Here is a 16,594-nt window from a genome sequence, read left to right on the forward strand (position 1 = left end):
CAGTAGTTTTACTACAGTGATCTAATGAGCAACTAGAGTGCTAACATTCAGAATTCATGGCAGATGTGTGACATATCTGAATACCTTCATGATGGAATCAAAGTAAAAAACTGAAAGCATTTCCGACTGAGGAGACTGCAGTACATGAGGAATTTAGGAAACTTCATAACAAATAAATCTCCCAAGATGGCCACCGGAGACAAAAGAGCCCAAATGTAGCCCAAAATCACCCAGATATAGCCCAAATATAGCCCAATGACAGAAGTGTGCAAAACACTTATTATTTTGTGTTTTTGCAGTGTTATATAGTGCAGACTTGTCAGGTATTGGAGTGCTTTACATGAGCATTGGTTACATCACACAAGAACAAATTCATTTTGGTTGTAGACATGGGGAGACTAAGTGATTTGACCAGAATCACAGAATGTCGAGCTGAAGCAGAAACTTCAACCTGGTTCCCCAGTTGCAAAGTCTGCAGTTCTGGAAGTAACACCACATCCTCTCCCCTAAGTGCAACATTTAATCAAGTTGTCAACTAGATAAAAAAACATAAAGATAACAAATAATTTAAAAGTGCTTTGTCGCTATTTGAAAACTCAGAAAATATGTCCTTATTTTAGTCTTTTAGAGCACTAAACATAATTTTGATGCCAATAAGACCCTCTCATATATGTAATTTCTAAAGGAATGCTCTAGGTATTACAGTTTTGATTACATCAAGATGATGTCAGGCGTTCCACACTTTTGTAATAAATATAGAATGTTAGCAATCTAGTTGTTCATTAGGATACTGTTGAGAGGCAGAGGCCAGGGGCACGGACTCTGAAAATTGAAGGCAGGTAGGAGGGTGCAAAGGCAACAATTTAACCACACTGAGCAGGCAGGAAGGGCCGTGGAAGCACAACAGACTACGGAGGGCAGTGGAAAGGGGGGCAGGGGCAACAAACCAACAATACAGGACTTGCAAGAGAGGCTGTTGGAGGGAAGATCTATTACGGGTCAAGGAAGCTAGGGGCGGTCCCCAGAGCCCCGGGAGCCACCACAGAACTGAGCAGGAGAGGGAGTCAGGGACAAAAGGGGCACCTTAATTTGAGCCGGGGTGCCTAGGAACGCTTGCTCCAAAAATGAAGAAAACAGACATATGAGACATGGAATTGGAGGCAGAATACAATGGCAGTTTAATGAGAAGATGCAACTTCAAAGAAACCGCAGAATAGAGACATAAAGTACAAAATACAGAATCCAGATAATCATACAGCTGTCATGATATTCTCTGTATCTCAATTAATTTACTGACAGAGAGAGAGAGAGAAAACACATCTATAAATGCATCATGAGAAACAAGTTACACCAAGGAAAATGTTACCTAGGGACACTCACATTTACTCTTAGAGCAAGCATTCATGCAATTACAATACAACATCTTTTAAATGCAAAAGTAAAGAGAACAATGGTTAAACATAACATGACATTTCATATAGGTAAAATAGAATAAGATACTTCAAGCAAAGCAGAGCAAGACATTTTAAGCAAAGGAAGACAAGAGCTCCCAGTTCTTGGGGAAAACCTGCACAGCCTGTTAACCTACATACAGACGGCGAGGTTGTCCGTCGATATCTGTGGGTGCTCCCTTTTTATATCATTTTGTGGGCTCCTTTGCACGCTACATCTACCTACGTATGCTACCCAAAAGCTTCGTCTGCAGATTTTACCAGACATTTCGTCATTTACCCACTTAATGCTGACAATGGACTGGGTGAAAAGGTCAGTCTCTCAGGCCAATCGCTTATCGTAAGTTCCATAGAGCAAGCAGAAAATAATGGGTATTGTACAGGAATTCAATATATTCATGTATAAAATCTCCTCAGTTCTCCTAACTTGACGCTCTGCGGTTGCCACTTCCTTAAAAGCGGGAAACCTGCCCAGGAAGCAAGTACCAGTCCAGGATGCAGCCTACTGTATGTCGACAGCTTCAGGGGGATGTTGAACTTTGATACCGAGCACGGAGCACTCGGGTAGGGTGGGGGCTACTAGTTTGGAGCAGAAGGCCTCGCAGACCTGCCTTCAGACTGCTATACACTAAAATTGCAGAGCTATGGTCAATTTAACAAAGAGGCCTACATATTGAACAGAAGGGCCTACACAGGGGTTTTATGCTGGCTGAGTGGTAAGGATGTCTCAGGATAATTATATAGCAACACAGGACCCGCTGGTCAATTTAATACGGCCTACAAATGCGGCTGGCAGGGCAAGGACAAGGGTCTCATACTTCAGGTGTGGACAGAACGGGCCAGGGGCCCCCTGTGATACAAAATCTACCCTCCTTCAAGGCTGTGGCAATGTAATAGACCATTGTGGGCAGAAGGAAGAGGCAATGGTAGTACAACCATACATGCCAACAGACCCGATTCAGCCAGGAAACGTCCAATGTTTTTAAGCTCAAATGGGCTTTATTTGATCTGTCTCCTGTCTACAATATCCTCTTTTTCAATGTAACTCAAAGGGGAAAATCAATACCCCAGTTTTTTTTCAAAATCTCCCTCTTACCAAGTTCAAAATGTTCGCAAGTATGGTACATTGGATCATGGAAGGAAATGGGATAGGGACATGGACTTGGATAACAGAGGACAGGAGAGACATGGAGAGGTGCACCAAACTGACCCTGCAGGGCAGGCATCAGGGTTTGCAGCAGCACAATACACCACACAGTGCATGCAGGACGGGAGTGCAGCACAACAATCCATAGAAAGCAAGAGGGAGGGGACAGGACCATGCACATGGACAACAGAGAACAGAGGGGCAAGAGGCAATGGTAGCTAGCTGACCATAATGGACAGACAGGAGAGAAGGCTGCAGCATAACAGACCATAAAGGGCAGGAGGGACGGATCAGGGGCATTACAATGGAACAGACAAGCCAGGAGGGAGGGAGTAGGGGTCTGCACATGTAAACAGAGGGCTGGGGGCAAGGGGGCAGGGCAGGAGCAGCAAGATGGCCATGGAGGTCAGGCAGGATGGGCACTAGAAGCAAGACACAACATGAAGAGCAACAGTGAGACTGTGATGGCATACACACAGACCATGGAGGGAAGGTGGGAGGGGGTCAGGGGCAGCTAACTGACCACACAGGGAAGGTGGGAGGCGCCATGGCAGCACAGAAGACCATGCATGGCAAGTGGGAGGGTTAGTGGCAGCACAATGGCTATGATGGGCAAGAAGGAGGGTGCAGGGGCATGCACAAAGGACGATGGAGGATAGAAGGGAGGGTCAGGACCTGTGCACAGACAAGAAAGTTCAGGGGAAGGGGCCTCACAACAGACCACACGGGGCAGGCAGGAGGAGCAGTTGCAGCACAACAGACCAGGGAGGGCAGAAGGGTGTGGCAGTACAATGGACCATGTAGGACAGGAGGAAGAGGATAGAGGCATGGCATGTGGACAGGCAGGGTGGAGGTGGCAGGGACAGGTTACAGTCATCTGACAATGCTAGGCAGGTGGGAGGGGAGTGGCAGCTCAACAGAACACTCAGAGTAGATAGGAGTGGCAGGTCCATGGGACATGGTGGGCAAAAAGGATGGAGCAGGGGCATGCACAAAGACATCGGAGGGCAGGGGGAAGGAGAATAGGGGCAGCAAGCTAAGCACAGAGTTTAAGCAGGAGGTCAATGATGGGGCATAGAATTGGGCAATGGAGGGCAGGAGGAGTGGACTGGTACATCATACTAAATTGAGGGCAGTGGCAGCACATCAGACCATGCATGGCAGGAGGGAGGAGGCTAGTCCATGGATTCACACAACAGAGGATAGGGAGGAGGGGGATGGGGCAGCAAGCTAACTGTTCAGAGAAGGCTGGTATTAGAAACTTTATTGTTTTTAAAACATTTTGTCTGTGCAAACTACTTAAAATATGAACAAGTATGCAGCATAATCTCACTTTTATTCAGGAAGAAGAAGACGTTAGTGACTGTGACTCCGGGCTCACTTGGCAAAAACACCCCCTGACCCTCCACCCCCTATCGCAAAATGTAATGCCCGTGAAAAGGGTAGGTGAACACAGTGTTATATAGAACATAGTCCTGAGAGCACGATTGAAAATGAAAACTAGATATAGTGTATGGTATAAACTATGCACCAAAAAGTGTGATATAAGATGAACCAGGCGTGAAATATAATATGCAATACATTGTGCGCAATGACAGATTCATTGGAGAGCGCGAGATAGCACAGGCACTAGCGCGTGCTATGCGATATGCGCCTTAGAGTGTAATATGCACAGGGCAGTGTTGTGTAACCTAACTAGTCTCTAAAGTTGTAATATAAAATATGTGCTGGGGAGTGTAACGTTGCATATGCACTGTGACAAAGATATGGATCCCAAATTGTAATATGTATGGCATAGCACTGTGCGTTATAACATAGGCATCGAGGAAGGCACGTTAGATGGGGCAATATAACCCGTGCGAAGACAAGTGTGGCATGACATTTTCACGGGGTGGTGTTACAGTGCACATGGGCTAGAGAGTGTCATAGCATATGCACTAGCTAGTGGAATACAATACAGAGGTGTGTGGCACTCGGCAGGCAATGGTGGGTGTAACTCAGCATTGGGCTCTGTCAGGAGCGCGCTGTGACTCGCAAGTGATGTTCGTCCCCTTTCCAGAGAGTAAAATAAAAAGTATTACACATCCGGCAGTGGATGTGTGTTTTATTAACTGTGAGGGGGGTTTCTTGCATAGTTTTGGTCGAATTTTTGTCGAATCCCCTTTGAATGGCTTGGTGTGCATGTGTATTAAATGTGCCCGTCAATAGCTACCCATGTTTGTATAAATAAACGACAAGGGTGTCTACCGGGATTAGGCACGGTAGAGCATCAGACATGTCAGAGCTTCACTAGTGGTGTAAATACATTCCACGTGGATTAATTGCATGCATAGTCGCCTTTTAATGAATATCACGCAAATCGTCATGGTGATAGGTACGTACGGTTTGTCCAGCATGTCCTAGGTGTGTCTATAAATATATATTTTTTAAAAATAATAAAAAACAGTGGCCGGCCCTGGGGATTGGGGTCAAAAAAATATAATTAGGAGACAGGCCCTGGGGGATGGGGTCATCAGGGCCAATAAATTAGAATAAGAAGGGGAACCACACAGCCCCCCTTCTTAAAAAAATAAAATAAATAAAAGACTGGCATCGTGCCGGAGGCCATGCCCCCTCCATGCAGCACTCTGCAAACGCGCCCCCAACAGGCATCTCCAGTATGCGCCAGGGAGCTGCGCTGCAGACAGGTGTTCTGAGGCCAAGCCCCTTTTTACACCTCTCTGCAACGCAGCTCTGTGGCGCTTACTGGAGGTACCTAGTGGTCTAGTGTGACCCTAGGGACCCTTAGGATTCAAGGGGACTTAATCTCTCAACTTAGAACAGCCACAGGGCGCGTTTACACAGTGGTGAAGGGAGGGGACGGGGCCTGAGGTGACGTGTGCAAACACGCACCATGGCACGTTTTAAATTGGGGATATAATTTCCCTTCAATACTGAGGGCCCCTGGGGGCTAACTAGCCCACCAAGTGCTTCCAGTAAGCGCCACTGAGCTGCATTGCAGAGAGGTGGTCCAGGCCGTGCCACTTTTTACACCTCTCTGCAACGCAGCTCTGTGGCACTTACAGGAGGTACCTAGTGGGCTAGTTGGACCCTAGGGACCCTCAGGACTCAAATGAACTTAATCTCCCAACTAAAAACGGACACAGGGCGTGTTTACACAATGGTGAAAGGAGGGGACGGGGCCTGAGTTAACGTGTGCAAAAACGCCCTGTGGCCTGTTTTAAGAGGTAGTTTTAATCCCCATGCCCTATTATATACTAGGGGCTTATAGAGGAGGTAAGGCTAATCACAGGGGGACCCCAACGCATAATGTTCCCTAGTGTATGTAGGTGTTTTCACTGTATTCTAAGTGTCTTTTAACATAGCACTGGCTCTAGGACTGGTTAGTCAGACTCAGTTACCACCAGTATCCGTCTGAAAAAGTTGAGGGTACAGGATGATTTTGCAACAAGGCTTCTTTCTGCTCTTCTTTTTGTTCTTTCTGCACGTTATCCTTCTTCCTGCACTTATCTTCGTATTTGAGGACTTCTGTTGCTTCTTTCTGCACTTCTTTTGTTTCTTTCTGTGCATTTTTTCTTCTTTCTTAACATGTCCTATCTCTGTAGGCATAGTTAGAAATTAGCATTTAAAAAACCTTTGAAATTAACAGAAAAAACCATAGGTTTCAGGCATGTTATAGTTAGGAATTAGCATTTAAAAAACCTCAGAAATTCACTGAAAAAACCATAGGTTTCAGGGGTGTTATAGTTAGCTGGACTTTTCACTTGTACAAAACCATTGAAATTCCCCCTTTATAGTTAGTTCAGCTAACTATAACTCGCGCGCCCGCAATGCACTGCTGATGACGTCACATATTACATCACTCATGACATGGTCAGTGACATCACTCATTACATCACTGATGACATCTCAAATGACATCACTGATGACATCACTGATGACATCATCCTTGTGATAGAGTGGCAGACCTCCTCTCACCCTAATATAACCTTTGATACACACATTCAAAAATAGAGACTAAAATTTTCAAAAAAATGGACATACCAATACCAGTTACAACAACCTCTTCAGTAATTCTAAGATCCACATACACATCCACTCATTCACCAACAGTCCAATACAGTCACTCATACATGTACTCACTCATCATATGTACTCATACACCTATACATCCTGTTACACAATGCCACTCATCCATAGAGTTACTCACACACATAGTCACTCATGCTAATAAAGAATCAAACATACATTTACTTGCATATACAGTTATACACACACCACCACACTTACTTCTACGGAAACTTACACATACTTAGTCTTTTAAACAATCACTTATAGAAACACATACTTATTCATACAGGAACTCTTTCAATCTCTCACTCTCACATATACTCACATATATACACCAATAGTCACATATACTAGTTTAAAACATATGTAGTTACTCATAAAGACACTATTGAGACAGTCATTCACTCACTAACACACCCATACACACACTCATCCACCCATACAGTCCTGCACACATACTGTGTTCAACACATACAAAAAGTGAGTCACTCATTCATGCACCTATGCACTACATAATACCCCCACCGAACCATGCAGACACTCAGACTGATACTCAAAAAACCAACTAATAACCTAAATAGACACCCATGTAGCTACTCACCAACCCATGCAGCCACTTATACACAAAGTGAGAGACTGATACAGATATTTACATATTTAAACATTACTCACTAAGCCATGTATTCACTATGATACACTTAATCAGTCAGTTACACAATCAATTTTTCAAAAACAAATCATCCATTTAGACACTTATATACCCATTTATTCTTCCATCGACCTTGAGATATACATATATAAAACATATTTAATTTTCAGAATAACACACATTCACTGGATGATGTCATCAGTGATGTCATCAGTGATGTCATTTGAGATGTCATCAGTGATGTCATGAGTGATGTCACTGACCATGTCATGAGTGATGTAATATGTGACGTCATCAGCAGTGCATTGCGGGCGCGCGAGTTATAGTTAGCTGAACTAACTATAACGGGGGAATTTCAATGGTTTTGTACAAGTGAAAAGTCCAGCTAACTATAACACCCCTGAAACCTATGGTTTTTTCAGTGAATATATATATATATATATATATAATATAATAGTTAGGACCAAAGTTTCCATAGTAAAAGCATTTTTTTGTTTTGCCAATAACTTTGGCGCCCTTGACGAATCTTCATGAAATGATAACAAAACGTCCCCTTTTTAGTTCAACTGCTGTGTTGAAGGTTTCAGGGTGATCCATCAAACAAGGACCGAGAAAAAATGGGGTCTGAAAACGTGGTTTTCCCATGTTATGTCTATTGGGATTTTTCATTTTTTTTAACACGACTACAGCCTGATACTGAATGGAATTAGACCAAATTTGGCAGAAAGCTAGATGTTGGTCCAGAACACGTGTTTATTGTGATTGGGTGTAAATCCGTTCAGTAGTTTTTTTTTTTTAGATATTTAGGTTTAAAAACTACAGGGATGCAAGTCCTTGCACTGGACTCACGGATCCTACTGGAATTTGATTGGCTGACAACACTTCAACCAGGAAGTGTTGGCAGCCATCTTGGTACAAGGATTTAAGCCGAGTCCCCCAAAAAATGCACACAAAAAAGAAAAGAGGGTAGGGTAGGAATACCCTGACCCTCCAGATATGGTGTGGGGGGAACCACAGAGTTCCCGCTGCGGGTTAAAAGCATTTTTTATTTCATTGCATTGTGCTTCCGTGGCAACATTTTTAAAAGATACGCGGGCTCACAAGCGTTTTTTTCATGAAGCCCCCATGTAGGCTGAATTATGGGGGCAGTTTTTATAAGAACGCGGGGGTGCCCATGCCCCGCGAACCGTTACCTCCCCGAGACAAACATAAGCAAACTGATGCAGGGAACATGCACGGCCTCCCCCCTGCAGCCCTGGAGACCTCCATCTCCCCTGGGTAATTTATCAAATTAGTGCAGGGGAGGCCCATATGGCCTCCCCGCAGCCCCATGGACCACCACCTCCCCAGGGTTTTATGCATAAATATTGCGGGGGCCACGCGAACGCCCCCGCATCCCAGGGCACCACCACCTCCCCGGGACTTGAAGTTTAATTAATGGGGGCCATGCAGACCACACCAGCCCCGGGGACCGCCACCTCCCCAGGGAAATGAACAATACGGGGCCCGCAAGGCACCTCCCCAGGGCTCAAAGAATAAAATGGAGGGGTCCGTTGCGGACCCCCGGCCTTGAGGACCACTACGTCTCAGGGCTCAATGAAACAAAGGAGGGGCCATATGGCCCCCCTCCTGCAGCTATGTATGGCCCTAGAGGCTGCCACCCCTAAGGGCCGGCTCCTGCTATGTCCCTGGGTGCCCACCCTGGAACATAGCTGTTTGCTATGGTTAGCGGGAACTTTACCGCTCCCGCCAAGCCATAGCAAACTGCGCTCAGCAGGTGAGAACAAATGTTCTCACTTGCTAAAGCAAGTACAATTGCTTTGACAAAGAGGGAGCTGCATGTTCAGCAGCTCCCTCTCTTTTGCAATTGGAAAAACAGGGCCCCGGGGCATGTGGTTGCTGAGCCCAATTTGGCTCGGGAGGGGGGCCCGTGGAACACGTCAACAATAAAAGTAAACAAACACAACGCAAAATAATTTCCACACCAATTTAGAAAAATAGAGTAATATTTAATATACTATAACAATAACAACTAAACAATAAAAAATCTAATCAGTAGAACTGGAGATATGCAGTTTAAAATTTTTAAGTGACAATAGCGCCAAAAAGCACAAAGCGCCAACTGTGGGAATCTGGTCATGCCGGACCGGGACCTTACAACACTGAAAAACTAATGCAGGAGTTTTTCACTACAATGACATGTAAAACTTAAAAATACACCCTAGTGGTGATTTATATGTATTAAAAAGGAAAGTTTTTGCCTGGCAAAAGGTTTATTTTGCCAGGTCGACATGGCAGTTTAAATCACAGGCTGCACTGGCAAGCCTGAGACATGTTTAAAGTATTAATTAAGTGGTTGATACCCACTAGTAGCATTTACAGTCCCTGGATACATGCAATACCACTTTACTGGGAATTACAAGCACATTAAATGTGCCAATTGGATATAAGCCAATTTGACCATGTTTAGAGGAGAGGGCAAAGGCATTTTACAATTGGTTAGCATTAGTAAAGTGACAGAATCCTAAGGCCAGAAAAAACGAGATCAGCAAAAAATGGAGGAGAAAGGCAAAATGTTTTGGGGGAAGACAACCCTAAGTCTGTCACGTCTAACACTACCCCAATAGCTCATTTAGCTAGCAGCTGCTCATGCTCGTTATTCACATTCTGCTGCATTTAGCACAATTTCTTAATGCAAAAATGCCCCCTTGCGTCCAAAATGGGCACAAGAATGCCTTTTGCACTAAGATATCTTGCTAAATGCAGCAGAATGTGAATAACATGCAGAAGTACTCTTCTCAAGTAATTATGCGTAATCTCGCATACTTTTTAGGTAATTCCGCATGATTATGCTATACTGAATTACACGATTTACGCCCACCCCTAATAGTAATACAAGTACCAAAACAATAATTTGAATTTTTTTTAAACTTTCACAGTTGTTATCGGGCACGTACAACCTTGTCAGGTTGCATATGGATCCCTGGTCAGAACTAGTCTGAGAAAAGCATTTCCAAGAGAAAACAAAATCCAGGGAAGTGTGCGTTGAAGTAGTAGATTAGAGGGATACATTTCTGGGCAGTGACAAACTGTGCAGGAATTTGATCAGTGTTTTGGATGATGAGCAAATCAGGTACAAAGAAGAGATCCAGTAAGCTATGCACAACAGTATCTTTGCTGCTATAGTTTGAATACAGGGTGGCTTTAGGAAAGCATTAAATTGTTTGATTTTAATCTGAGCCTGTAATCTTGTTTTGATGAGTGGCAAAGTAGATCTCGTAATATCTCAAACATCAGGGCCTGGTATATGTGGATAACCCAAGATAGTTGCATAACATTCTCACAGTTGCCGCAACCACGGCTTGTAAATGGAAGCAGCTGGTGTGTCGATAGCCTAACCAAAATAAAACGAGTTTCACTGTAGCCATTTGGGCCACACATTCCATGCCTAGCTTTAATGTGAATGCCAACTAGTGGGGTGGTTGGGGCATATTGCTGATCTCCCTTGAAAGACCATTCTGTATATGAACTAGCGATGTTATGTTTGTAAAAATCCCACAGTTCAGTCCGATAAAGGGCCCCTGACATTAACTTTGCCCAGAATGTTTTACACAGTATTGGGCAGTATAGCTGAGTGCTTAGTGAGATGAGCCAACCATGCCTCCTGTTCTTTGTAAAGCAGACCAAGATAATCAAATGCATTCCCTAGTAGAAGGGTAGCATTAAAAAGCAAAAATATTTAATCTGGGAGCTCACCTTACCAAATTTAAGGATTTTTTATTTTTGAATATTAGGGTCTAGTTTTTTCAGTTTGCATTACATCGCAAAAAAGACAGTTGCCTATTTAAGACATTATTCATTCCTGCAAGCAGGGCCTCATCACCGGCACATTGGACAGTCCTAAAATGTCATTAAAATAAATTAAATAGTGTCTGTGCCAAAAGGCAACCCTGCCCTAATCTCTTGACAGCTTTGTTATTTCACTTTTAAAGTCAAAGCTATCTGTGGCAATATTTCTATTTCTAACAGGAAAAATGTCATTCAGTAAGCTCTCTGCTGACTCCTGATGTAAGCAATGATTTATTCAGTAGCATCCGGTCGAATTGGTGAAAAGCCACCGTGAGGTCCAAGAAGGCTAGAAAAAAGACATTCTCCGTTCACAGTCACACAATTGCAGAAGGCCATGAAAATGCCCAATTTCTTCCTTTTTGCTAAGGATGAAGATGTCTCCTGGATTGCTAGGGCAGGCAGCAACAGCTGAAAGGTAATGATTACAGTAATTAACTAGAATCAGCTACGTGTATCATGAACGCTAACATCATCTAATGAGGCCTGTAAATAACTGAGATGATTACAAGTCAACATCAAAAGTGGCTTCACCCATGGTCTGCAAAATCTAGGTCTACATAGGGTAATTTTCCATGGATCAGGCTCTAAAGTTTAGCAGTAGAGGGAAGGGATAAATAAAAATCTCCTTCTGATGAACTAAAGAGATGTAGGACTAGGGCAAGATATATAATTTTGTTGGATAACAAAATCAAGTAACAGGGCTTGGAGGATCATCTCTAAATTGCCTGAAGTGTCTTCTTCTGGGGTGTCCTGTTGATCAATTGGATTGGTATGCATAGAGGGATTTGCCTGCCCAATACAGGGGAAACAGTGTTGTCTAGGGGATTAATTCTCCCGTTCTCCCAAAGTGATAAAACCCTTTTCTTTGATATTTCAACATAGTCCTTTCTGGTTTATCTCCCGCCAGTGATCAGCGGGGCAGAATCTGCTCATGATATTAGCTGAATGTTGCTTTTCCCTTCCAGGTGAAACTAAGGGAGGGAAAAGGTCTTCTGGATCACTCTGAATTATAGGGCCTATGGCTGAACAGTTCGATGTTGCAGGAAATACAACTTTGCTCTGCCCTGTTTGTTCATGTAGATAACACCTGCCATGTTCTAGCTGATTTTCAGCTCACAGCAAATGGCCTATAAATTTAGATAATTTACACAGAGTGATATTTTCCCTATGATAACTAGAATATTCACAGCCAGGTGGTAACAGAATTTCACTCGTGTAGGTCATGATCCATTGACAATATATACATTCCTGTTTGCTATATGTTATGGAATACACTAGTTTACGTACAATTGTACTTGAATTCCAAGCTAACAAAATAATCATTCTTTGTATCAGAATGACCACAAGTCACGACAAGATTTACACCTAATTGCAAAACCTGGCAGAAGGGTAAGCAGAAACGTGTGATTGGTTGATGGTTGTCAGTGTGCATAAGGGGTGTAATGTAGATCCATGCTCTTTAAGTGCGACTTGGCTAGGAGTCAGTAACATGTGACTGATACTCATGATTTCTGAACACGCCGATGAACATTTAGCACTGGACCCATTTTCTAACAGCTGCAAGTCCGCTTTTTGCGAGCAGTGGGAAATACACGTTTTGCACTAGATATTGGCCACTTCCAGCCCGCTGCCCCTGCATCAATGCTACTTTGTGAATCACACACTCAATCTTTCACATGTACTCCATGGATCTGTGACCTCTAATGATAAACTAGTCTATCAATGCTATGCTATAAAAACATTGAGCCCCAGAGTCCTCGAAGCATCCTCATGCGTACTCCATGCTGCTATTGTTAGAGGAACAAGTGGTAAAATCCTCGCCCACTTCTATTCACTTATCTTGGACGGACACCTTCTCTAGTTTATGTCTGAGATTAACTAAAGGGGCTTCTTGGTGCTACACCAGAACCGTGGGAGTCCATCTCCATCTCTCATCTGCAAAATAACAATGGCCCATGGTGATAAATAGGTTCACTTTTCAGTTATGAAAAAATGACTAACGCAAGTAGGTCCAAGCACAGAACAAAAACCCATTAGGATTGCTAGGCTCAACTCAGGAATAGTTATGCCTAAGGAATGGTACAGGAAGAACACATTAGGCTGTGTCTAACCACAAAGTAGATTGGCCTAAAATGCAAGAATTATTACTCTTCTGGGAGGTATCTACAGCCCTTTGGTGAAGTATTTTTTCTCTTTTTTGTAAAATAGCAATGAATTGCTGCTCAAATGTGTTCTTTTTATGTGCCCTTCTCGGAAGGTCAACTGCTCAGAGCACAATACAGGGGGAATCCAATTATGAAAAATTCACATGAATGAAGTACCTATTATGCTGTCAAAAATGTTGTGCCTTCTGCTACCCACAGTTTATAAAACGGAGATGTGGTTTCTGAAACCAAAGCCTTGGAGAAATCGCTGCTATAGTGATGTAATGCAAAAACGCAAAGGTAACAATATAAGCTGCAGAATTTCAAATATTTCACTATGGTATTAAATGACGAGGAGCTGCTAATGTAAAAGGAAAAAATATAGGAAAGACACTGTACACACAACCGCATGTATGACCCAAGTAAGAATTCATATTCCGGTTCAGATCTTAAACTGTGGCCTTAGGGGAGTATATAAAGAATGTGGACACAGCTGTTGTTATGACGACCGTGCCCGTGAGACAATAGGGGAACCCCAATTCTTTCAGAGGCTGGTTATTTTCTACATCTCCAGCTCCAAAAAACACAAACACCCTCTGGTACAAGTCTGTGTTTTTCTGTTGCCGCATTGCTTTAAGTCTGTCTTTTCCCTTCACTCCGTTGTATTATAAACTTTTTAGGAAGCTCGTGGACGTTTTGAGTGAAAGAAAAGACAGGTTTACAAATTGCAACACAGCCCAGCAGCAGATACACTCGATAAATCCAATCCAGCTATAGTTTACCTAATTTCCTCAACAATAATACGATTTTTGAGAGCGACTAGTTGGGGAACACCAGTCATTGTAACGCTTTTTGTACAAACGACACGTTTTAATGAGCTGTTCAGGCAACTGTTACCAGCACTTCTCATTCATTTCAACACAAGTAGCAAGTGTGATGCAAAGAGGCAGTTAAACACTGAACGTATCTCTTGCAGAGCAAGCATCGGAGAGTTAAAGAGTGCTTCTGAGAGGCTCGGCCCACTGAAGAGAGAGCAAAGCCGCTAATTGGTGCAGTTGGGCGCCTATTTAAAAGAGTACAGCTGCATCCTCTTCAGAACGAACCCCTGAAACAGGCAAACTGGGGGCATTGTGCAGACGCGCTCGCGAGCCCCGCCCTGATTGTTCGCAGTTGTCAGCAGTGATCTCTGACAGCCACTTGACTCCTCGTTGGCCACTCTACCTGGCTGTGCAGCTCCCAATCGAGGCACAGATGCCCAGCGTTTATGGAGCAGCTGCTTGTTGGCTGAGACCGGCCCTTGTGCCCCCCCTGCCTCCCGTCACCTCTGCAGCATCGCAGGAGGCCTGAGAACATCACATTTAATCAATATAAAAATGCAAATACATATCCAGAGCTCATTAATGCGGTCAGATACAGAGCAATTATAATCTGGCACATGTTGATAGCCTGAATATGTAAATGTGGCTGCCTGAGAGCGTCTACAATTTCTACTGAATCATTTCGAAAGGATATCTTTAGTTAACATAAAATGTTCATTGTAATGAGGAGTGTGTTCCAGATTTAGACCGGTGCATGCGAGTCTGACTTGTAATTAAAATATTGATGAGTCTTCCATATTTGATGCTTTCAATTCTATGCAAGGATTTAGAAAATGATGCATAGACCGGATTTACTTTTAAAAACAGGGCCAGTATTGCCACTCCCCCTCTAAAAAAGAAATGAGGAGAGGGATAAACTCAGGTCTCTGGTGGGCAGTGGGGTAGCTAGGGTGGGGCTGTCCACCCCGGGCGGCACTGTATTTGGAGGCGGCAAAGTTGAGCAAGTCGCGTCTGTCGACTACCACCATCTTTCTGCACAAACTAGGCGTCTCTCGGGCGCCAGACACCTGAACTCCCCCCACCTCCTCCCGAACAAGTCATCCGGTAGTCGCCACCCTCTCACCCCCCAGCGCTCTTACCTGCCCTGGGCAGCAAACTTGGGGTCCACTAGGTCTAGCTAGCCACTGCTGGTGGACACCCATGCAGAACCACACTGCAGGGTGATCCACCATTGTCCCGCTTCTGCGGCTCCTGTTGCCTCTGCACCTTGGGCCTAATTCTCAAAATATATTGGTAAATCGAGAAGTCAGAGCTCTCGGGTTACTCAGTTCCATGCCTGAATAACTCCTCCAACTCAGTTTTGATTCGTTAAATGCTGTGATTTGCAGTCATCTTTAATTCATTATAAAACTAGGATACAAGTGTGAGAAGTTGGCCTGATGTATGATGTCACTAGTTATAGTGTACACCTTATATCAGTCCAAATACCCTTATGGTGATTGGTTGTAAAGTCAACCTTATAGACCAGCTATCCTAGTGGTAGCATGGACAAGAGCAGTCTTAGGCTAAACTCTGAATGGCATGTGAAGCCAGCTGTGATACCATATATAATCCCTTGAATACCAAATGAAAGGACACCACAACAGATATATATATAAAATAAAGTGTATTTATTCTAAGCAAACCCTCAGCACTCTTTATGAGATTAGAGGTAAGTGCAACACAGTCTTATTAATGCATACAGTAAGTCACACAGGTAAGTAATACAGTTAGGCCCTAGGGGCCACGCAAACCATATACTAAGTAAGTGGTATAAGAACCACTGTCACGGAAATAGAATAGGCCTAGGCCTAGGGAATCGCTGGGGCTACACTACACTAGCGTTAGTTAGGAAGTGGGAGGCCCACGGGATTCGTGTGCAGAGTGGAAACACTCACGCGTAATGCGTAAAAGTCAATAGCAATATTACAGTTTAGAAAACGGTAGATTTAGGACACTTCCGGAGTAGATAGGAAGTTGAGACTTGAAAACTAGACACTAGGATAGTCACTATCCTGATGAGCACCGGAGTACCCAAGTTACCTAGCCCACAGGCTGCGGGTGCATAGGGGTGAAGATGCGTTGTTTTCGTCGTCGACTCCTATGGATGCCTGAAGAAAGATGCTGACAGGCAGTCAGGGGAGAGTGTCCGGTGGATCCCAAGGCTGGGATCAAGAAGAGAAGAAACCTGCAAGCAGAGGGGACAGAGTCAAGGTCACTAGCCAGTGACCACGTGGAACCAGGAAGGAACCAGGCGATGTCGTGAAGAGTTGCAGGTGAAGGTGAAGCTTGTCGCTGCAGCCAGGAGGACCAGGAAGTGTCGAGGACGACCAGGACCAGGAGGCGAGCTGTCCCACGAAGGCTCTTGCTGTCGGCGGCGTCGAAGTTGGACTAGGACTCACCAAGCCTTGGCAAGCGGAACCCAC

At 44.1% G+C, this 16,594-nt stretch overlaps 1 protein-coding gene across 6 annotated transcripts in view; it reads right to left on the reverse strand.

Annotated features, from left to right (window-relative positions):
* The window catches only part of MORN5 (MORN repeat containing 5), a 178,896-nt gene that overhangs the window by 12,267 nt on the left and 150,035 nt on the right, over positions 1-16,594 (reverse strand). The window lies entirely within an intron of this gene.

This window comes from Triturus cristatus, chromosome 1_2 (assembly GCF_964204655.1).
Source record: "Triturus cristatus chromosome 1_2, aTriCri1.1, whole genome shotgun sequence".
In the NCBI taxonomy this organism is placed as follows: Eukaryota; Metazoa; Chordata; class Amphibia; order Caudata; family Salamandridae; genus Triturus; species Triturus cristatus.